The sequence below is a fragment of the Cavia porcellus genome, unplaced genomic scaffold (assembly GCF_034190915.1).
Source record: "Cavia porcellus strain 051 isolate PalLab524CR breed Dunkin Hartley unplaced genomic scaffold, mCavPor4.1 scaffold_15, whole genome shotgun sequence".
NCBI lineage: Eukaryota > Metazoa > Chordata > Mammalia > Rodentia > Caviidae > Cavia > Cavia porcellus.
Window position 1 is genome coordinate 10,229,737 of NW_026947498.1, and position 23,830 is coordinate 10,253,566.

At 57.4% G+C, this 23,830-nt stretch overlaps 1 protein-coding gene across 6 annotated transcripts in view; it reads right to left on the reverse strand.

Annotated features, from left to right (window-relative positions):
* The window catches only part of Agpat3 (1-acylglycerol-3-phosphate O-acyltransferase 3), a 55,095-nt gene extending 47,915 nt beyond the window's left edge, over positions 1 to 7,180 (reverse strand). For 3 of the 6 annotated variants that reach the window (XM_063224611.1, XM_063224607.1, XM_063224609.1), the window contains exon 1: positions 7,060 to 7,180. The gene's annotated coding sequence lies outside the window, so the exon portion shown is untranslated. The remainder of the gene's footprint in view (positions 1 to 7,059) is intronic. The other 3 variants (XM_063224605.1, XM_063224613.1, XM_063224610.1) reach the window with 2 other exon arrangements.
* Between the last annotated feature and the right edge of the window lie 16,650 nt (positions 7,181 to 23,830).

Below are 23,830 nucleotides of genomic sequence, written 5' to 3' on the forward strand. Positions count from 1 at the left end.
TATAAAAACACATCTTTTTTATCCATTTCTCAGTAGATGGGCATGTAGATTGTTTCCAAGGTCTGGCTGTTACAGAATGTGCTGCTATAAACATGGGTGCACATATATCACTGTGGTGTGATGTTTTTAATTCTTCTGGGAAGATACCCAGAAGGAGAATAGATGGATCAAATGGGACCTCTAGTCCTGGTTTTCTGAGGAAGCTCCACACTGAGTTCCACAGTGGTTGCACCAGTCTGCACTCCCACCAACAGTGGAGAAGGGCTCCTTTTCCCCATAGCCCCTCCAGCATTTATTGCTTAATTTCTTGATGTTAGCCATTCTCTCTGGGGTGAGGTGGAATCTCAGTGTTGTTTTAATTTGCATCTCTCGAATGGCCAATGCTGTTGAAATTTTCTCACATATTGATTTGCTGTTTGTACTTCCTCACCTTAGAAGTGTATGTTCATCTCAGATGCTTGTTTTGGGGCTGGGTCTTTAAATCTGGGCATTGTCCTGTGGTCTCACACCCCTGTTTCAGGAAGTTCAATCACCTTTTGCCTCCTCAGGGCCTTTGCTTCAGCTTCTCTGCATCTTTGCTGTTGCTTCCTTGGCTCTGAGGAGCCACAGGAATTCAGACCAAGTGGCCATCGGCGCTGACCCCAGGACCAGACAGGGCCACCCACAGCACCTCCTCCAGACCTGCTGACAACCAGAAGACTCATTCAAACGCACCAATCGCAGAAGCAGCAAAAATAACTGGGGAACCTAGGGCTAAACGGAAGCCTGGCGTGTGAGAGGGCAGGGGTACAGGGTACCCGTGGGGACACCCAGCAACAGCTGCTCAGCCGACTCTGCCACCCGGCATGAAGACAGAGGAAGCAGCCTTCAGCCGTCCAGGGGCGTGGGCGACAGGCCCTGAGACTCGATGGCCAGGTAGATTCTACAGTCAATCAAAAACGCTGTGGGCAGAAATAAAATTAAGCAAAAAACACAAGACCAGGCTGGGAGGAGACGCATGACGCACCCAGGACAACCAGAGAAGGGGACCCCAAGGGTGCGACAAAGCACAGGCCATCAGGTACAGTGGTGCACGCCTGTCACCCCGGCATTCCAGAGGCTGAGGCAGGAGGATCACCTGCCACAAGCTCCAGGCCAGCCTGGACTACATAGCAAGACCTTGTCTCAGAAAGACAAAAACAAAAAATAGAATGCACAGGACAGAGACACATAAAGGAAGGGGAGAGGACAGCCCAGCAGACAAACGGCCTGAGTGGCCCGGACACGGATGGGGACATCCGTCTCGGTGAGAAAATCAAGTCAGCACCCACTGGGTAACACTGAGTTGCTCACCCTGCAAGTCAAGGGGACCCCGAGTCTCAGCACTGAGGTGGCCCACCCCAGGCAGAGCATGGCCAAGCACGCAGAGAACTGGCTGCTGGACGAAGAGGAGCGAAGCCAGGCACACCTTCACAGCACCTGCAGCGTGTTCTGAGGGCGCCCTCCTCCTAGACCTGGTCCTTTTTGGGGGGTGTTGGGGACTGAACCCAGGGCTGTCACCCCAAGCTACATTCCTGACTCTGTCTAGCTGTTCACTTTGGAGTCAAGGTCTCACTAAATCATTAAGTTGCCCAGGCTCTGCTCAAACTTACCATCCTCCCACCTCAGCCTCCCAGCCACAGACTGGGTCTTCCCGCGGGCCTTGCTGGGGGCCCTGCAGGCACTCGGAGATGCTGCAGCCAGTTCGTCTCCTTACTGGACTGGCACTTGCCACCTGGTCCCAGCTTCTGCCCTGGTCCCAGATCCTGCCCCAGCTGCCTCCAGGGAACCCTGTCCTGGTCCAGCACCCGGGCTGAGCCGGACAGCAGCTCTTCTGGTCTCCTCTGCACAGGAGTTTTTCACTTCTTTCACCTCTCTCTCTTTCTGTTTTGTATTGTTTTTTATTTTGGGGTTTTTTGTTTGGTTTTTGTTTGAGACAAAGTCTCGATATGTAGTCCAGGCTGATCTTGTACTATGTAGCTCATGTTGGCCTCAAACTCACAGTGATCCTCCTACCTCAGCCTCCCAAGTGCTGGGATTGCAGGCGTGCACCACCAGGCAACTTTTCATTTCTCTCCCATTCCCTTTGGAGGTGCCCACTGTGTCTTTAGTCAGCTCCGTCACTTTATTCAAGAATTAAACACTACACTCCAGAACCAGGACATGGTGCCCCGGGGCAGAGGTCAGGGGCAACGGCATTTAGTAGGTTCTCCGGCTTCCATGGGAAGAACATGCACACTGCAGGGCTGGCCCCATGCGACCCTGCTGTGCCAGTGGAGGCACTGGGTGGTGGGCCAGGTGAGCCAGCCCTGGGAAGAGGCCCTGCTACCCACGTTGCCGGCCCCAGCGGCAGCAACCATGTTGTCACCTGCTTTCCTGGCCCAGCCCTGCTCCCCTCCACCTAGCAGCTCCACTTAAGACTTCGGTGACCAAAAAGAACACTTTAGGAGCAAGAAACGGGTGACCTTTAGAGAACAAAAGGGAGGGCCAGCCACCTGGGGTCCCTGCGGTGGACCCCTGCCGGCCTAGCTTCCGGAGAGCAGCCCCGCCCACTGGGGCCCGGCCCTGGGTGCCAGTGCTGCCTGTACCCTTGGCCCTCTGGGTGCCAGCTGTGCCTGGGGATGGCCTGGGGCCCAGGGCCTCCACAGCCCAGGCATCTCTAAAACTACAGCTGCCCAACCTATGGGCCGCTTCCCCTCTCTTTAATGTTACAGTAACATCTTCTGAGCATCTTGCTAGGCGCAGTGTTACATGCTTTCAATCCCAGCACTCCAGAGGCTGAGGCAGGAGGATCACTGCGAGGTCAAGGCCAGCCTGGGCCACAAGGTGAGTCTGAAGCCAGCCTGGACCACATATCGAGACCTTGTCTCCAAAAAAATCAAAAAAGATAAAGAGCACATTACGTTCCTTACATTCCTTACTGATGTTCCATATTTCATGTACAGCACCACTAACTCCTTTTCACTCCTGGAGAGTCCAAGGTCACATGCCCATGAGTAAAACCCAAATGTGTGATGGTGGCCGACAGTGAATGGCAAGGGCTGTCCACACTGGAGCTCCGGGGCAGCCGTGGGCTTGGCACTGGAGTCCCTGCCGGGAGGCCGTTACAAAGAGACTGGTGAGCAGGAGGTCACATAGCAGCCTCCCAGTGGCACCCAGGGACCCTGCAGGGGACAGCAGGCTGTGGTCCGTGGGGCAGCTGGGGCTCTTGTTCCAGGCAGGTCCTCAGGGACACACAGCCCCTCCCCCAGGGCGATGCTGGCCCCAGTGCCCTGCTGAGCTGCACTGGGAGCTGCAGCTGAGACCCTGCCCCCCTGGCAGGGACTGGGAGTCCCAGGTCTGCCCTCAGGCCTCCCTCACACCTGCTCCTGCCTCCCGCCCCCCCCCCCAGTGCAGCCTCCTGTTAACCTTTGCACTTTGACCTTCCCCTGCTTCCCACATCCCCCAAACTAGGGCAGCCTGCACTCCACCATCTGCCTCCTGCTGCATTCTGGGAAGACATAGGGCCTGTAATGCTGCACCCCCACAGGTACACGACTCCTTGGTGTCTGTGTAAAAAGAATGTTGGGCTGAAGATTTAGCTCAGCGGCATAAGGGCCTGCCTTGCAAGCACATGGTTGTGAGTTGGATCCCTAGTACCGATAAAAAATAATGTAAAAAAAAAAGAATGTTTACCACTCAACAAATCAATTAGGTGAGGCCCAGCAATCAGTCCGCGGGAAATGCGTCAGCACGTGCGTCGCGGGGTGGGGGACTGCAGGGGGATGCGAAGGGATGCAACAGCAGCACACACCTACCCTCCTGCGCTCCCCGACCCTCAAGTCCGGGGGCGCCAGCTGTGCCAGGGCTGGCTGGTGGCCCAGGGAGTCTGGAGGATGGAAAGCTCAAGCCCAACTTACTGACTTAGGGGGACTCAACCTCAAAAAGGTAAAACAGGTCTGTGCTCAATCCCCAATCCCTATCACCCCCAAAAGATCTGCCATGCTGGGGGCCCGCTGAGCCTCCCTTTCTCCCCCCGCAGAGTGGGACCTCAGACTGCTTTGAAATCTAAAGTAATGACACAGGAAACGCCACAGCGACAACTCTCCTAGTCGTCCTTACAACACAATAAGCAAAGCCAGCTTATAAAGCAGGGCCAGCCTAAGGTCAGCGCAGGCTTAGAAAATGTTCAGGTCAGCAAAAGGGCTCAAGGAAGAGCAGAAGTGCACCGAGGGGCGACCTGCGCAGAATCCCAGGCCCACCCAAGCCCAAGCCTCCTGCGTGGTCCCCAGCACAGCACTCTGCCACCAGTCAGAGCAGGGAGATGGCACCTGGGCACACAGCCGGGCAAAAGCACTGCTGCAGTGGCAATCATGGCAACATCAAACTGGCTGCTGTCGTTTAATACAGGTTTCCTTCTGCATCAACTTTCAAAAAGGGATCCAGCTTGGGAGGCTGAGGCAGGAAGATCACTGTGTTCAAGGCCAGTTTGAACTACATGGTAAGATCCTGTCGCAAAAAACAAAAACAAAGCAAAACAAAAAAGCATACAAACAAACAAAAAAGGAAATGGAAAAAAGAAAAGAAAGAAAGAGACCTAGGTGGTCGGTATTCATGACACACCCCAGAAGCACCCAGCCTCAGTATTGAGTGCCACATGCCACAGAGCACCCCGGCCAGGAGGGGGCCCGCAGTCATGTCTGGAGGGTTCTCGAAGGCTCCCACCTCACTGCCATTGCCACCTAAGCCCTGTCTCCCTCGGGGATGACCAGGCAGTGGGGTCGGTGCTCACAGCCAGCCTCAGGTCCAGCTCTGCAGGATGAGTGGCCTCCATCTCTGTCCCACCCTACACCTGGACGCGTGCAGATGTGCACGGGTTTGACAGCGATAATCAGCACATGGCAGGGTCTTCTAAACAACCAGCAGTGGGAAGATAAACCTCCCTGCCTTTACCCAGGGCGCGGCGTTTTGAGACAACTCAGAACTGATACAAGGTTCCGAGGAGGTGGTCTGAGGAATGACGGGTGGTCCTGGTCCCCCTGCCCACAGTTTGTCACGGCTCATTTACCACTCTGCATGCTTTGGTTAAACAAGAGTAAAACCCCACGGAGTTTCTCTGCACTGGTCACGGAATCAGCTCAGTCTCACAAAAAGCCCTGTACAAAGGGAGCAGTCAGCATGCAGGGAGCCATCGAACATGGCCTGGCCTGGTCCACACCTGCTCTGTAACAGTCCAGGAAATCACAGGAGTTTCCATGAGGCCGGAGAGGGTCAGGTGTGTGCAGGGGGCCACCGCTTGGCAAGAGGTGTCTTGGGCTGGGGACAGGGCCGACGCTGGCCATGCTAAAGGCTGCAGGACCTAACTAAGGCCACTGGTCAGTGACAGGGCAAGTGGACAAGCTACCACGTGTAGGGCAAATGAGCTGAGCCGATAACTAGCAGTAACCTGTCAGGGGAAACAGGACCGGACTAGTTAGCCGGCTTGTAAACAGGATTGGACTAATTAACACCACCCTGTCTGCTGAGCAAAACCAAACCAAACAAACCACAGTACTTGGTCTTTGGTTTCCCCTTTTCCCTGTTTATAAAAAGATTCTGATACCACCTCTACTTCAATCAGGGATAAAGTTCAGAGCTTTTCACAGTGGGAGTCCCCAGGATCTCAGCTTACATCCAGTTGTGCCAAGGTGTGACATCACCCCGGACAGGTAACTGGACCTCTCAGTTTCTGCGGAGCAGTGTCTGACAAAGCCCAAGTAGAGAGCAGGACGGTGCCACCCAGGACAGACACCCACAGCGGACATCCATCACCCAGCAGCCCTGTTCCAGGGCAGCCTTTCTTGCCTTCAGTATAAACCCATCTTCCACTGGCTTCACACTGGACAGGGTAGCCGCTGGGCTAGGGCCAGGTCCCCTGGAGGCAGACAGCACCCTCCACCACCCCCATTGTGTCCCCATGCCACCTGACTGTAACCAGCCTCTGCCCTGCCCTGCCCAGCCCGGCCCTCCCAGTGCAGATGAGCCAGGGGCCAGCACAGATGGGCTGGATGGCAGCTGCTCCCCAAGACAGCATATCATTGAAGACACTAGGTTGGGCAGTCACAGGCCAGCCCCACACCATGGGGCAGCGGACAGGGCCGGGATTATCCACAACAGGGAGGAGGGGAGTGGGCAGGGGTCAAACGCCAGAGTTTAGAACCCACAGAGACCCTCATGAAGCTCGTGGCTGGGATGTCCGATCAGTAGCCGGCTTGACCTCTCTCCAGTTCCTCTTCCAGCCACAGGCCACACTCAGCCTTTGCCTGGATCTTAGCTTCGGGCAGAGGCCACCTTTAGCTCTCAGCACAGCGCATCCAAGTCTCAGAAGCCATTTGTGAAACCATTTTCTTTATTCCTCGAGACTTTCCCCGAAGTTCACAAGATGTCATCGGCACATTTTTTTAACCCGGGCTTAATGGTAATTAAGCCTCTCCTAAGTGCCCAGGATGTGCTGCCCAGGGTCCCCTGGCTGGCGGGGAGGTGTCTGGTTACTGGTCAGCTGTCACCTGACCCAAGGGTGGCCGTTCTCGCAGACACTGGTCTGCACGCCAAAGTCACACCCGAGCACCGGGCACCGTCGGCAGCTGGGGCAGTGCCACCTGCAGCCAGCCTTCCCTCCGAGCCTCCCTGCCGCCCTGGGGCTGAGCAAGCAGAAAGTGGAACTGCCCAGGGCCCGTGCTCCGCCCGCCAGGCTGCTGCCCCGGCCCCACTGCCTCCACGTACAGCGGGGTGCCTCGCAGGCCCTGGAGCCTGGAGAGGCCGCGCCGAGGCTGCGGGAGGGCTCCCGGGTCGCCCCTGCCCCGGCTGCCGGCGCCCGCCCCGGTCACCCGCCGGGCCCAGCACACCCGGGGAACCGTGCGGAGCCTGCGGCGGCTGCCGCGAGACCGGACAGTGAGGCGGCGGCGGGGTCCCTCCCGGACCCACTGCAGCGCGGCCTGGGCACCGCCCGGCGCGGACGCCGGGCAACCTCGGGGCCACAGGGCCCGACCCCCACCCCGGGCGCACAGGCCCCGCGCGGCTCACCTGCGCCCCGCCGTCGCCCGGTCCCGTCCCGCGCCGTCCCCGCCCGGCCCTGCGCTGGGCTCCAGTGGGCGCCGCGCCCGCCCCGCCCGCCGCCTCGCCACTTCCTGTGCGCGGCCCCGAGTTCCGCCGGCGCGGGGACGGGGACACGCGGGACGGAGGGGGATGCGGGACACGCGGGGCGGAGGGGGACGGGGACACGCGGGTGGGGGAGGGGCGGCCGGGGCGGGAGAGAGCGGATGGGGCGTCGCAGGCTCCGCCTCCACCCCCCGCCCGGTGTCGCCACGCGTGCCCTTTGACCTGTCCGCAGCCGCCCCGCGGGCCACAAAGGGTCGCACTTGGTCGTCGTCCACGCCTAGCTGGAGACCCGAGCCAGGGGCAGCAGCCACCGTGTGCCCCGACCCTGAAGCAGGCAGGGACCCCCGGGGTAGGTCCAGGGTGGACCGCCCCATCCCTTTCCTGCACGGGCTCCTTGGGTCCCAGCCGGACGTCCTGAGCCGGGTGGTTCGTTGGGGAGCTGCTGGAAGCCGCAGCCAGGAGCTGGCTGCTGAGCCTCCTCCAATGGCTCAGAAAATGTCTGGAGTGGAGCAGAAGCGCGTTCCTGGCTCAGCAGCCCGGACTCCCGGAACCAAGCAGCGCTGGCTTCAGCCCGCAGACAGATGCTGGGGCGCGGGAGAGCTGGCTGGGGGCTCCCTGTGATTACAGAGGACTTGAAAGCGACCCAGTAAACTCCAGCGCCTTCATTTAATGATTTTCCAGACGTGTTTACGTGCTGATTCTGTGTACACGTACACGGGTGCAGCGTGATCTCTGGGACTGTTAAGTTCAAAAGAGCAGCAAACCCATGGTCCACGTGTCAGCGGCTGTCCAGGAAACTCTGGAGCGGGTAACCTGAGAGGGGCGGGCAGGGAGGGGTGGTCAGCTGTGTCTAAGTACACACTGAACACTCACTTTTTAAAACTAGTAAGAATGCACCTGCCTGTGTGGACCTCGGCCAGGGCTCGGTCTGGGTGGTGCGAATCTCCGGGAGATAATCTAACCTCACTTTGATTAGGGGCTGTCAGGGAGCCCATAAACATCTGAGCAAACACAGACATCTGAGGAAACACTGGAGGGGCAGCCAGGAGCTGCCTGGGGCTGTGGGGCACTGGCTCTGAGACTGGAAAGTGGCACCTATGTGCATTTAGGGAAACTGAGACATGAGGTCTGTGCTTCAGCCATCACCAGCCACAGCAGAGCCCGGGCCTGGCTGGCCTGGCACTCTCCAGCCTCCTAAATTAAAAATGGGGGGCAGGGGAAAGCACTGTCTTGCCATATTATTCATTCAGCCAGGAAGCAGAGGAAAGTGGCATGAGTCCCGACTGTGCACTCCTGCCAGGCCCCCAAGGTACTGGCTCCAACCCTCAGGATGCATTTCCTGTTACCCCATTTCATAGATCAGTAAACTGACCAGGAAGAGTGCCCACTGCCTGCTTCCAAGGTTAAGGGGCCTTTCCAGTTGTAACCTACCTTTGTTGGAAGACTTTCCCAATAAGCCTCAGCCTCTCCTAAGGCCCAGGGGCGAGGTCCAGGCATTGGACATGTAATAGAGGGGATAGGTAGTGGCCACAGGGGCACCTCTCAGAGAAACTGGACTGGGACCTCAGGGAAACTGAAGGCCAAGCCCAGTGTCAGCCTGCAACCTTGGGACAGGACATTCCCTTTTGGGGGTCTTAGTTTCTTTTTTGTAAAAGAGAAGGACCCAGGGGCTGGGGATTTAGCTCAGCAGCATAAGCACCTGCCTTGCAAGCAGGTGGTCGTGAGTTCAATCCCTGGTACCGATAAAAATGAAAAAGACAAAAAAAAAAAAAAAAAAAAAGAGAAGCACCCCAGCTCAGTCTGCTGGTCCCCAAGGATATACCCAGAGAGGGCCAGGGCCTGGGTAGTTCAGGCATGGAAAAGCCTCCACCCCTAGGGTGCCACCAGGAGTAAACATCCACCACACGCAAGGTTATCGTGCTGGAAAGCAGGTGTGTAGATGTGGGTGGCGAGTGAAAAGGTGCTAGGTTTTTTTTTTTTTTTTTTTTATTGGTTCCAGGACTTGAACTCACGACTGTGCGCTTGCAAGGCAGGCGCTTATGCCGCTGAGCTAAATCCCCAGCCCGCTGGGTTTGTTTTTATGTCTTGGCTTTGTGCGACAGGATCATGCTTTGTAGCCCAGGCTGGCCTCAAACTCTCAGGGATCCTCCTGCCTCAGCCTCCCAAGTGCTGACACTACAAGTGTGCGCCAGTGCTGGGTATTTTAATGAACACATCATAGGGAAACAATAGCAAGTGTGATTCTATCATCACCTGGTTTATTTTAAACACAGACTCCACAGAGGCAAACATTACAAATGGGATTTTTACGGCAGTAACACCGGGACCCCAGCAACACACTAAGACCTACCCTATAGGGATGCGGCCACAGGTCCAGCAGCCAGCTGCAGACACCAGAATGACCCCCAGGACACAGAGGGAAGGAGCAACAAAGCCAGACCCGATCTAGAGCATCCCTGGCCAGCGTCCAGCCTTGGGCAGCTGAGCACAGCTGTGTTAAGACCAGGTAGCCGACTGCAACTCTGGGGCCTGGGGTAACCAAGGACAGTGTGGCAGCCAAGGGGACCCTGTATCTGAGGCTGTGCAGCTTCATTCCTGGCCTCTCTGCTCCTCTCACAGCCGTCCAAGGCCACAAGCCCCTGGCACCCAGCACAGAGCCTGTGGAGGAGCCCCTGCCCGACACCGTGAGAGGTGCTGCCTTGGCCAGGCTTTGTGCCCTGCAGTCCAAGCCATAGGACCAAGGGCTCGAATGCTGTTCTCACTAGCACACATCCCCCTGGGTCTGTGTACATCAGGACTGGAGTCCCAGCTGCCTAGGAAGATAGGCCACTGGGACCAGGTCCAGTTCTGGTAAGGCCTCTTCTAGCCCTGTAGGAAGGCCCCGCCAGCCTCTCCCACCCAGACACACATATGCACACCCCAGAGAGTGAAGCAGGAACTTCACTCTCTGGGGTTAGTGATGTAGACACACAAGCTGTTTCTAACCGTCACGGGTTCAGCTTGAACATTTGCAGCATAGCAGAGCCCACTCAATTCCTGAGAGGTTGGGGAAGGAGACTCTCAGCCCCCTCCCCAGGGTCAAGGAGCTGCTTCCTCAGTGAGCCAGTGCCTGGAGGTGGCTCGGGAGCCAGGACGCTGCTCTGTCCTGGCCTTGGAGCTCGAGGCAGGGTTAGGAGAGCCCGGCAGGCCGTGCCAGGGACAATATCCTCTGACTCTGTACAAAGCAGCTTCTGGATTTGAAGCTCCCACAGGGGAACACACCAGGCCACCACGATGCTCACAGGAACTGCCTGCAACAGCTGGATGAGTGGCTTCTGGTCCTTCCCTCCGCCTGCCTCCCAGGGTGAATTTCTTCATGTGGCACTATTACACCTTGTCACACGCCCCCTCTGGTGTGTACACAGGCACAGGCTGCAAACTTGTCCCGTGCAACTGCAAGATTCATTTGTGCTGATCCTCCTCGGGGGCATGACCTGGCATCCTGCCTGTCACCCTGAGCCCCTGCTGAGCTGTGGGGATGGCGTTGTGCCAGGAGCAAGGGACCCCTGTCTGTGCCACTGCTTTTGCTGGCTCCATTGGCCGATGCTCCTGCCTGCACACCAATCTGGGCCCCAGTTTCCGTCAGGGACCATTGCCTCTGGGAGCACCCTGACTCAGGCTGGAGAGCGCACTTTGGAGCTGTCTGTGAAATTCTGTCCACACAGCCCCCTTCCAAGGCCTCTGCCCCTCTCCTCCAGGCCACCCTGCTCAGCCGTCACCTAAGGTCCTTGGGGCTCCTGTTGCCCTTGCCTGCTTCTGCACAGGGAGACGGATCCCAGGATAAGGAAAAGGATAAGGATGCCTATGATCTCTGCCCAAAGCCCTGGCCCGGCGGAGCCTTTCCCGTCCTGGCCACGCTCCGTCCGGGCCCTGCACAGCACCTGGTTCCCAGAAGGCTCCGTTCCTTGCTGGCTATTGAGGATGTGGAGGGCGGGCCCCAGGGACAGGTGATTTCTTAATTTGTTTGTGTTAAATGTGCTGTTAGGGCTGCGTAGCCAAGTGCAGGGCTCAGGCTTCCACAGGACTGGGGTGTGGCACACACGCCTCCCTGAGGCCTCTCTGGTTGGAGGCTCCTGGGTGCCGTCTTCTCCCTGTCCCCAGGGCTGCCCTGGGTGGCCTCATCATAACTGCACTACCTCAGTAAAGGCTTGGCTCCATCCAAACACAGCCTCATTCTCAGGTCCCGAGGCTGGGACTGGTGGCGTTTGGTCACCACCCCTCAGAAGGCGAGTACATCCCGTCTCCTCGGGAAACATGACTGGCTCCTGTGTGCTGAAGGCATCTCAATGTCCTTGAGCCCTAAAATGTAGAGCTGCAGCACAGAGCTGCAGGCTGCCCCTCAGGACTGGGAGCCACTAGGGGAGTCCAGGGCGATCTCGGGGTCCAGTAGAATGGGAAGACAGGTGTGCAGTGGCCAGCTCTGAAGTGCAAAATTGTTGCCCCATGTCCCAGCTCCTGTCAACCCAGGGGACCAGGATCAGAGCAAACTCCCCCCGCCCCCACTGACCCCCGTCAGTGGGAGGAACTCTTGTCCCGACTTCCGGGTAAGGAGACGGAGGCCTGTAATGGCCAGGAGCCTGCCCAGGCTCATATAGTAGTGTGCAGCTGTGGCCTGCTGAGTGGCCTAGCAGGGCCTTGGCATTGCTGTCCAGTGGATGAAGGAGAAAGACAGGTAGGGCAGCACTGACATCATGGCCAAGGGACCTGAGCAGTGCCCGGTCCCTCCCGGCCTGGGCTCCACACCTGTGGCCTTGAAGGGGGATAGCACAGCATTGGGGCTCTCCCTGGGGGGACCATCTGTGCCCCAAGGCCAGCATTGCAGCTGCACAGGTAGCCCCTCGGGCCCGACGAATGCCAGGAGACCATAACAGTGCTCCTGCCGAGGGCCCTAGGGAGGGCAGGCTGCTCCCCACAGAGTTGGGCGGTTCCTGCTTGACTTTCCAGGCTGAGAAGTTCTGGCTGAACTGAGATTCTGGAACATTTTCCTGGATGAGCACCAGGTCTGGATCTGTGGCTGGGCACCGCTAAACAGTGCTGTGCACTGGACCGCACCTCTGATCTGCGCATCTGGTGGGCTGTGTATCGGTGCCTTCCCCAAGCCCTGGCTTCCGGCTCATCGGAGCCTGCTGGTGCTAGCCAAGTGCTGCAGAGTCTGCTGTCTGACCCTGGCCTGTGCCTGTCCATTTCTCTGTTGCAGACTCACTCCCTGCCTCCCCTTCCATCCCCTTGACTCAACGCCCAGGCCGAGCCTCCAGGCCGTGTCCAGTGCCCACCACTCTGTCCCCTACATGCTCATGAGTGCAGGCCCTCCGTTACCTGGCTGCACCCCCCACCCCAGCTCTACCCTGCCCACCAGGTCACAAAAAGACAGGGCACTGCTTGGTGGCAGTGTGGGCCATGGCTGTGGACACCAGAGACCCGGAGGCAAGGCAGGGGAAGGTTTGTCCTTTGGCTCCTGAGAACAGGGAGGCGACCTCACAGCTGGCAGGACAGTGCATCCTGCATGACCTTGGTGTTGGTGCGAAGGGCGGTGAGGGGCAGGTGTGCACTCAAGCTCCAGCCATGGGCTCTGGGGACTGAAATGCCTGGATGAGAGAACATCACCAGTTCTTCCTGGGCAAGCGCTGCAGGGTGCCCCTACCTTTCCCATGTGGCAAGGTCCAGAGACACCGGACACAGTCCTGCAACTCCAGGACAAGATGGGAGCTTAGGGACAGGGTTTTGTCACAAACACACACCATGCCACCCACCTGTGATTCGATCCCCTGGAGAGGCGCTGCCCACAGCACCACAGGTGCCTATGCTGGCCACCTATATTGCTGTCATCAGCCACATCTTTTGTATGAGTTTTTTTCAGTACTAGGGGTTGAACCCAGATCCTTCACATCAAGCTTCATCACTCCACTTTTTAGATTTTATAAATAAAAAATGTATTTACTAAATTGCACAGGCTGCCCTCCTGACTCGGCCTCCCAAAGTGCTGGCATTTACTGCCGTGCCTGGTGGGCCTCGTCCTTTCTTCCCTGTGCTTTTGCTGAGAGCCGGCCCTGTGGTGGACTGAGGCCAGGCCAGGCTCCCCTTCCTACCTGTGTTGAATGAGGCCCAGGGTGGAGAGGGGACTCCCAGGACTCCCCAGGACTCCGCCCCAAGTGGGCGGGGCCTGCTTGTCGCGGCGGGGGTGGGGGGGCTTGGTGTGGGTCCTCCTCCCTCTGACCTAGGCTGGGATGAGACTCGCAGGTGCTCGCTGCAGATGACGTGGCCTCCTCATCCTTCTGAGTGACAGCTAGACGCCAGCAACCGAGCAAGGACCCCACAAAGGTGCTAGGCCCCGCGTCCTGCTTACTTTACACACAGCACGCTCTTCCTGTTTGTTTGGTGTCACAACTTACTGCAAATTAATAGACTAAATGAAATTGCCAAGGGAATTTCAAAATACTCGAGAACTATTTTCAAGCAATTTTAAAGACATCTTCTTGTGGAAATTGCAATGCTAATTATAAATAATTATCCACTTACTAAGATAATCGACACTGCTGTTGGTGTCTGCGGTGAGGAAATCTCGTCCCCCAGCCCTGGACTGAGTCGGGGGTGAGCCTCAGTCTCACCCCTTGTCCTGGGGGGCAGAGACCACAGCTCACTTCCCGCCAGCTCACGCCAGCCCTTACCTCTCCTCACAGTGTACTAGCCTGGTTCCCGGGGTTTGCACGCCTCCACTGACTCTGCCACACAGCTATGTTCCTCGGCCTGCTCTGTGCCTCCCTGGGCATGAGTCCTCCTTGAGGCAGGGGTGGGGACAGTGACTGGGGCCACTCCCCAGGACCGTGGTCAGGAGGGAGAGAGCCCCTCCCTGCCACAGCTCAGGAATGGCTCTCAGGAGGCCGCGTTCCCCTGTGCAGCCTCAAAGCGCCATGGTGGAAAGGCACTAAGCTTCCCACCCCAGAGCTGTGAAACAGAACCGGGAAAGGGCCCACCCAGCACCCACAACCTAAATCCGGGGTTCCCTGCTGCTCCAGTTTGAGAACAACTATGACTAAGGTTCTCTCTTTCAACACCACCTGAATAAATTGAGGAACTTCATGCAGCAGTATAAGAAAAGGAAAAAGGCTGTGTACTTCACCACAACTTTTAACTATTGCCCCAGACGTCCCACTTGGGCACTGCTGGGTCCCTGAGCTCCCACACAGTGCCTTATGGCTGCCACTGGCCAAGCTAAACTCACCATCCTGGGTCTGGAACCAAAACCTGGTTCACAGTGTCTCTTCTTTTACTTAAAAGTCACCAGCACCATCATGACCTCCCTGAATCCTAATTACTCTCAAATAACATCAGCACATAAATTAGGAGCCAGGCATGGTGGGGTATACCTGCAACCCTGGCACTTGGGAAACTGAAGCAGGAGGATCACCTTGGGTTCAAGTCCAGCCTGAACTAGATAGCAAGACCTTGGGTCAAAAAGCAAATACAAAAAATAAAATACAAATTAGGGAACTCAGTTTTCAAAAGGAAACCTTTGAGAGACACCTTCAATCCATGGCACCAAGGGTCTGAAGTAGTCTTAGCCTGGCTAGAGGGTCAAATCTGTACCCCGTCCCACCAAAAGCAGGCCCACCAGCCACCAGACCCTCTTATCACACTTTCCCAGAGAACAGGCTTTCCACAAGGCTTCCGGACTCTTCTTCCAGACCAGCACCCTCATCAGCACCAGGGGACCCCCACAGCCAATCTCCATGGGGGAGAGGTCTTCCTGCCTGCTTCCTGCCTGTTTCCTGCCCACTTCCTTCTGGCTTCCTGTCCATTTCCTCCCACTTCCCACCTACTTCCTTCCTGCTTCCTATCTGCTTCCTTCCCACTTCCTGTTTCTCACTTCCTGCCCACTTCCTGTCTGCTTCCTTCCCACTTCCTGTCTACTTCCTTCCTGCTTCCTGTCTGGTTCCTGCCCCCTTCCTGCTCATTTCTTTCCTGCTTCCTTCCCATGTCCTGCCTGTTTCCTTCCCACTTCCTGCCTGCTTCCTACCTGCTTCCTGTTTGCTTCCTGCTTGCTTCCTGCCCACTTCCTCCCCACTGCCTGTCCTGCCCCTGTGCCTAGTCTCCACATCTTACTCCTGTCCTGCATCCTGGCCTCCTCTAGCCGTGGCCTCTGCTTGAGGCCCTGAAGTGCCCGTGCCACGTCTGGGCCCAGCCCGCCTCTGTCAGACACTGGGCTCCTGGAGCCCCGGCTCCGAGCAGCCCCCGGCTGGCACCAGGAGGAAGGAGGCTTCCCTGGAGCCGGAGCTGGGTGTGCCCATAAAGGTGGCGCACCACTGTGGCTTGCCCCGCTTCAATCCCCTCTGCTGGCTCTGCTTTGCAAATCGCCCCTTGTGCTGTTGTGTTTGTGTCTCCCATTGGCCCGAGTTGTAAATGCTAAAACTCAGCTTCACATGGCTGAGAGGAGAGATCAGGAAACCTCCACCTCCACACTGTCCTCAGGGCCACAAGGGACAAGGAGCGAGGCGGGCACTTGAGACCCCTCTATCCAAGCTCATGCTTATTAAACCAGAGTAAACAGCCTGCCAGACCACAGCGCTCTGCTTATTATTCGGAGGGGCAAAACTAACATTTCCTTATCCATCTAAATTTAAAAGTCAACAAATTATGATGCAAAGGTAACCAGGTAAAAAATAATGTAAAACGTAAAGAAATAAAGCCTGGGACACGTGGCCTGCCTTTGCTGGACCCTCTGGCCTTTGCATCGCAGGCCTCAACCCACAGCTCCTCCCAGGACAGCTGCCGCGCTCTGGCCCACTGGCCTTGGCTCACCGTGGGCTCAGTGCTGGCTGGCTTCCCCTGCCCCTCTGCTCCTCTCCTTCTCAGAACCCAGGCCAAAGAGCCCCCTGCAAAGCCTCCCAAGCCACCTTGCAGCGGGCCGTGTGCGAGCCTCAGAGCCCAGGGCAGACCTGGATCCTTCAGGATACTTCGGCCTGCACTGATGGCCTGCAAGGCCTTCTGCCCACCTTTAGCTTGGGGCTGTTCAAAGCTGTCCAGTAGCTCCACGGCACCAGGTACACTTCCCTGCTACATTGCTATTAATTATCCCAAAACAAAGGCGCTTCACACAGCCAGTGCTGGACGCCTCCCCTTTAGAGGCCTTAGACGAATTCTCTGGCTGCCTGGGGGTGGGGTGGGGTGGTTTCCATGTGGAATGACCCTACTTTCAGCAGGGGACCCCCTGTCTCTCAGATCCAGACCCAGTGTCACCAGTGTCCATCCTCTCACCTGTCAGCTGTCCTCCTCTCCCTGGTGAGCGCACCCCCTTTTAGGCTAGTCCACTGCACTGTCCCTAAAACCCATCTGACAGATTTGGGGACAGTGTCCACTGCACAGAAACTCAGGGCTCTGTTTGCAAGAATGGCGTCCCTGAGGCATGAAGAGCCAGGCAGACAGGGTAACGACAGCCACCAAGGAGGATGCTGGGACATTCCTTGAGACCCAGAAGCACACGATACTCGGGGTCACCTGGGGAAGCCCAGATGGGCCAGAAGGCAGGAGTTGGGGCAGGTGGACAGGATGGGCTGGTGGGGGTCATTTCAGCGGTGTGGGGACTGGCCCTGGTGTCCAGTCCCTGGGTGAGAGGGGAGGGGGGTGACCTTGTTGTGGAATTTCCAGGAAGCTGGAAAGCCCAGGAGAGGTGTTCAGGAGGACTTCGATGGTGTACGGTCCAGGCCACTGGAGATGCTGGCAGTGGCCCAGATCAGGGAAGGTTCCCTTTATACAACGTGTGGCACAAATCAGGCAGAGACCTGAAACGAAATGAAGGCTGTTCATCAGCCCAGAAGCTGGTCCTGTCTCAGCCTTAGAAGACAACACATGCTGTGGTCTCCGGGTGCTGGGTGCTAGAATCCCAGGACCCCATGTGGTAGCTTTATCCGTCCGGGTACCAGTGCCGGCCCTTGAAGGGTAGAGGGCCCATGAAAGGGCAGCTCAAGGAGCCTCGCTTTCCGGTGAGGAAGCCCAGGACCTGGCAAGGAGCCTCCAGACAACGTAGTACGTAGCCGCCTGAGCTGGGAACACTACTTTTTAAAAAGGAAAAAACCCCATAAAAATAAAGCGCACCTTCAAAACAACATAATAGGAGAGTGGTAATTAATAAGTGCACATCGTTATCATCATAGCAGCTACTCAAGAGTCCAAGATGCAGACATAAGGCACTGCCCAGCAGCATTAGCGCGGACCTTTCTCTCTGGCACACCATGACAAACTGTAGCCATCATAGCTGTCTTGTGTGTGTGTGTTTTCTTTTTCCTTCCTTTCTTCTTTCCCCATCACAGTTTCTCTCTCCTTCTGAGCAGGTTCTTCCCAGTTCGTATTATCCACTGGATCTTACTTACTTGTTCAGCTTCTCACACTAGTGAGACAACATGCTTACCCTGAGAGTCTCCTCAGCCCAGGGAGAGTGGCTGCCATCAAGGAGTCAACCAATAGCAAATGCTGGGGGGCTGTGGGGGAAAGGAACCTTCTCCACTGCTGGTAGGAGTGCAGACTGGTGCAGCCACTGTGGAGATCAGTGTGGAGAGTCCTCAGAAAGCTAGGATTGGAGGTCCCATTTGACCCAGCTGTTCCCCTGCTGGGCATCTTACCCATAAGAATTAAAAGCACAGTGTCATCACTGTGTGATCAGCACAGTGATATATGTGTACCCATGTTTATAGCAGCACAACTTGTAATAGCTAAATCTTGGAAACAACCTGAATTCCCATCAACCAAGGAATGGATAAAAAAGATGTGGTTTTTGTTTATGCAATGGAGTACTACTCAGCCATAAAGAAGAACCAACTTGAGACTTATGGGTAAATGGATGCAACTTGAGATCATACTCATAAGTGAAATACAGCTAGGAACATTTTGTTTTTGTACTGGGAATTGAACTTGTGATCTCACACTGTCCAGGTAGGTGCTTACGCCACTGAGCTGGGTCCCACAGCTAGGACAGAGGGAGAGAGGGACTGAGTTTGTGGCAGCGTATGGAGGAGGCCACCAGGGTGTGGCTGGATTGGGGGGGCACCTCTCCAGGACCAGCACAGCCTGCCTCTCTCTCCCGCCCCCATCTCACTAATGGATGTCTCCTCCCTGGTGGTGCTGGGTGCTGCCTCTGGTTTCTGCAATGCTGTGATCATTAGATTCTTTCCATGTATCCCTCTGTCCCCTGGGAATCTTGGGTGCTGTTACCTAAACATCTGGCCCCCTCCTGCCCCGCCTAGGCATGGGGCAGGCTGTATCTCTGCTTTCGGTGCTTGGTGGGCAATGAGCCGAGCTGTGGCCTCAGGCGTAAGCAAAAATGGCAGGGGACATTTTCAGGTCACGAACTGAAGACCCAAAGCCTGACCCTTTGGCACCCTGCCCTCTCTGCAGTGACAGTGGCCATGGTTCCCAGAGCAGTTCTAAAATCAGATGTGTGGCCTGCCAGGTCCCACAGTCTGGGTGGCTTCACACAGCAGAGGCCAGGGGTGAGAACCAGGAGCAGGCTGGGCACCGTGGTGCGGGCCGTCATCACAGCACACTGGGAGGCTGAGGCAGGAGGGTGGCAACTTCAATCCCGGCCTGGGGAGGCAAGGAAGAGGGGAGGAAGAGGACAGGGAGGGAAAGGGAAAGGAGGAGGAGGGGGACAGCTGTCTCCAGAGCTCATCCAGCCCAGTCCTGGGGCCCCAAAGGGGCTCAGCCCAAGGGGTGACACATTCCCCATCCACTCTGTAGTGCCTCGAAATCTGGAACCAGAAATTCTCCAACTGGGCTTCTTCTCCCCCCCTCCTTTCTTTCTTTTCTTTCTTCCCTTCTTTTCTCAGTAATGAGGGTTACCCTTTGCACTGAGCTATAGCCCCAGCCTTTTATTTGTTTGTGGGCTTCTTGAGGCAGAGTTTCACTATGAATCCTAGGCTGGCCTCAAACACAGGGCCATCCTCCCACCTCAGCCTCCTGAGTCCTGGGATTACAGGATTAGGCCACCACCCAGGGTGTGTGTTCTACTCAGCTAAATGGCCTCTACTAAAGATGATTATTGGAAACCGTGACTACAAGTGAAACTCAGCTGTCCGGCACCCTAAGGAATCACTGGGCCCATTGGATGTCCTTGTGTCTCTATGTAGCACACCCACGGTGCACCCCCTCCTGCTGGAAGTCGTAGGGCCAGAAGTCACCGAGCAGCCAGGAGAAGCCTGATAGGGAGGTCACCACGAGAGCACACAGCTCACCCTGAGAGGAGTCTGAGGCCACTACATGGCCACAGCTTTGCTCAAGGCCCAATCCCCACCCAGCAGCCAGGGCTGTGGCCCTTCTCAGGGCTGGCTCTGTGTGAAGACTCTGTGCACTGCTTTCCCCCTAAAAGGGTAGCACAGCCCGGAGGGTAGATGCTCCTGAATCAAGGGAACGTGTGAGCTGAAAACCCCTTGCTCACTGACCAGGGACACAGGGACAGGACCGTCGCTAACCCAGGCGGCCATGAGCCTGTCTTCCTGGGCGGGCGCGTGTATGATGTGTCAGTAATCACCGCTCCCAAACTCCAATTCCCTGATTCACAGATCTCTGGACCCATGCCAAGCACAGCAGCGTCCGCCTGTGATCCCAGCTGCTTGAGAGGCTGAGGCAGGAGGATTGAGTTTGAGGCAAGCCTTGACAGTGGAGAGACAGCTTGTCTCCAGATGAAGAACAGAGGGCTGAGGTGTGGCTCTGGGATGCAGACCTGGCCCAGTGGGAACCACCTGTGGGTTCTGCACCAACACAGACTCCAGTCTCCAGGACACCTTAGAGCTGCCCAGCAGAGAAGGGGATGACACAGCACCTCAAGAGGCTGGGGTCTGAGCCAACACCTGCCACCTCGTGGCCCCCCCAGCTCCAAGCAGCCCCCTTCCTCTCTGGACTTGCTGGCAGGGACCTTCTGGGCAAGGCGTGGTGCTGGGCCCCAGGGTTCTGGAAATAGCCTAGCGGTGGGGGCGCAGATGCAGGAGACACCGCTGAGACTGAGTCACACTCGCAGCTCAAGGCCAGCACTTCCGGAGACGGGGATTTTGGGCTTTCCTGGAAGGCAGCTCTATCCTGTGCTGGAAGGGGAAGTGGGAGGCAGTCCTGCCTCCTGGATCCCGGATTCCGATTCAGTAGGGCTGGGGGAACACCCCATTGGCAAGGCCAGCACGGGAAGTTGTGGGCTACGCCCTAGGGCAAAGCCACCGCTCCAGCTCCCCATGGAGTCCCTGGGGGGCTGGGAGACAGGAAAGGTCAAGGGTCAGAGACCGAGGGAAGGCTGGGTTTCCACTGCAGGGCTCCAGCCAGGGGCCTTCAGTCCCGCCAGCAGATCGGAGGGCCTGATGGGGCTTAGTGTAATCTGGGGCAGCAGAGGCCAAGGTTGCCAGCATACACAGGTGGGGCTGTGGCCTCCAGTGGGCCAAGTGATGTCTGGAATCACCTTTGATGCAGGCCTAGCCTGGTGCTGGTGACCTGAGGGAGTGGACAGCCCTGCGAGTTCCGGGATGAACTTCCTGTTGCATGGAGATGGCAGAATGTGTGGGGTCTGGGGCTCTTCAGTGACCAGCAAGGATCCAAGGACCCTAAAGCTGAGCTAGGTGCTGGGTGGGCACTGTCCCGGGGTCCTCAGGGCAGAGCCCACCTGACAGCTCTGAGCAGGGAAGATGCGTTATCTCCTGAGACAGTACTGCTTCTGCCCCAGAGCAGAGGCTGAGGAGAGAAGCCAGGTGGGGGTCTTCAGGCTGGTGGGGAAGGGGCTTCCTGAGTGGCTGGCTCAGCCACAAGCTATAGATTGGTAGAGCCCCCGGAACTCCTGGGCATGGGAGGAGCCAGGGATAGCTCAGTCAGAGAATAGAGCGGTAGGCCTGGTGCCTTGGGCAGTGGGAAACTTATGCATACCCAAGAAGGCCACAGGATGATGGCTGTGGACATGGCCTTCTGCCAGTTCCATTCTCTCCCACTGGAACCAGCCTGTCCCTCAGGACAGCTGAGGGGCTTGGAGGCCAGATGCCTGGACACATCTCCTCACAGCCAGACTACCACCCTGTCCCCAAGGGGGAATGGCCCTCAGAGCTGCTGCGTCCCAACGCCATCTGCAGAGAGATGGGGCCTCGGGCTGGGCCACAGAAGGTCCTGGAATGTGGGCAGGGCCCTGCATGAGACCTGCACAGCAGGACCAGGGAAAGGATGGAGAAAGAGGAAGCCAGAATGGGGGCCAGGGGTGGGAGGACTTGGATGGCAAGGGGCGCCCCCACCAAACCACAGTGGGGCTGGCCCGGGAGTGTCCTGGAGGCCCTACCACCTATGCAGCAGCTGGTCATCTGCAGGTCTGCAGGTGTGGGAACCTCTGGGGGCCAGGCTCCAGGACTCCAGGACTCCAGGCAGCGGGTGGAGACCCTGCAGGTGCACAGGAGAGCGCCAGGACTCCCCGCAGGGGGCTGAGGTGAGGGCCTGGGATTGAGGCCACAGGGGCCCATCTTTGGCAGCCTCACAGCAATGAGATGCTTTATTTGCATTTCTGAAGCAGGGCCTGGCTCAGTGGGCAAGGGAATGCTTGTGGTGGCCCAGACTGGATGCCTGCAGAGCCACCTCGGGGACCCACTGTTTTAGGGGCCTTGGGCCATGCTGAGCACCACAGGGCATGGGGCACCCCCGAGGTTGATACCATGTGCCTTGCTGCCTGAGTAGCTGCTGCTTGGGGCCTTCCTCAACCCTCACAGAGGGTTGGTCACCTATTTATAGGTGACAAATTAGTACTGTAACACAGCCACGAAATTTCGAGAGTAGTGGGCGAATAGCTGAGCTGTCTGCGGATGAGGGTCTCTGGCAGGTTCTTGGGGACCCTGGCCCCTCCTCCTCTGGCAGTCACCCCGGAGGCATGTACTTCTGTGCTGCAAGAGGAGACTCCAAAGATGCAGTGTCTTCTAAACATGTGGCTCCCTCAGCCCCGGGCAGCGCATCCTTCCTCTCCTGTCTACCTGGCACTGGGGAAGAGTGGGTGTCTCTCATGCATGGCCTGGGAAGAGTCCCAGGGCTCCCCAGGGGCTCCGGGTCCCCATGTCCCATCCTGGAGCCCTCCATGGCCCATGAGCAGAGTGAAAACAAATTCAAAAAACTGATTTCTGACACCTGCCTGTGGCCGATCTGTGTCAAACATACTTCAAGTACTTTACACACGCACATTTGCTGAGTCCCCAGCAGCAGAGGGCTGGATCTTTCTCCCAGTGTCCACTTGATGGATGGGGAGACTGAGGCACCACCCTGGGATCCCTCCCTCGAGTGTCTGTCCAGCATTGTCCTCCAGGCTGGGAGCCCTGCTGCTTCTTCACCTAGGGCAGGATGTGACCCTCCCAGCACAGGAATCCACTGATATGGTGCTGTGGGGCACTGGGGCACTGCAGCTTTGCACTGCCCTCTTGAGTCAGCTGCCCCGGGCACCCCTGTGGGTGTCAGGAATCCACCACGAGTGGCTGATCTCGTGGGTCCTGGTCCTTGGGAGTGGCAGGGCACATCCTAGAGGTGACGGCGGGCATGGGAGCAGGAATGGCGGTAACCCTGTCTCCAGAGGCCCCTTCAACCTCCTGTGTCCCCCACAGAAACAGCAGCCCTGTCCACCTCACAAGCTCACACTCCAGGAGCTCTGCAAACACAGCACACAGCAAGCAGCAGAGGCACTCAGGATGGACCAGGCACAAGCTGCCCTGGTGACTGCAGTGCCTCCCACTTCACCGATTGAGTCCAGATCTCGGGCACCCATGAACCCAAGACCTCCTGGTGGCAGTCTTCAGGGCTCAGCTGAGTAGCTCCCCAGGAGGGAGGGAGAGGGCCTGTCGAACCCTGACACATCAGCGCTCAGAGACCCAGCATTGCATCCTCTCCAAGGGTCCCTGCACCTCAGGGGGAAGCCAGGGAATGGGGAAAACCTAGCAGTGGGGGTTCAGTGAACAGTGGGCCTGCAGGAGAGGTGCTGCCCACCACAGCCCGAGGGAGGACAGTGTACCTATCAGAGAAGCAGCAGTGGGCTCAAGGAGACCCAGGGGTCACCCCAAAAGTCACAGAGACCATACTGGGGTGGTTTACAGGCTGCAAGAACGGCCCCTTGGAGGGCAGATGGTGCTGGCTCCACCTGTGTGGGGCAAGTGTTTCAGCAGTAAGGATGGACCTGCTCCTCACTCGAAGGCTGAGTTCAGAAGTGTCCTGCAGCAAATTCCAGAACAGCTTGTGGGGGACAGGCTGGGTCACAGCACACCTACACGTGCTCTGGAGTCAACAGGATGCACGCATTTCCAAGGAACAGGCAGGCCCTAGGTGGCTGTCCTCAAGGGTCAGGGCTGTGAGCAGTCAATGTGCAGCCCTCAGGTGGGCTCTGGGTGCTCAGGAGGGGACCCTGGGTAGCAGTGTCCTTTGTGAGCTGGGGGATTCGTCCTGTGCAGATAGCAGCTCTTATTTGTTGAAAGCGAATCTCCTCCACAGATTCTAATGGAGTACCCACAGCCTGGCCAGCCAGGCAGAGCTGCACCTCCTAAGGCCTGAACCCCCCAGCTCCAGATGCTGACCTCACAGAGCTAGAAGCTGGAGGTGGCAGCTCTGCAGAGCTCAGGCTAGAGTCTCTGGGAGCTCATTTCCCTGGAAACCAGTGACTGCCATGCCCAACCCCCAACCCAGAGAC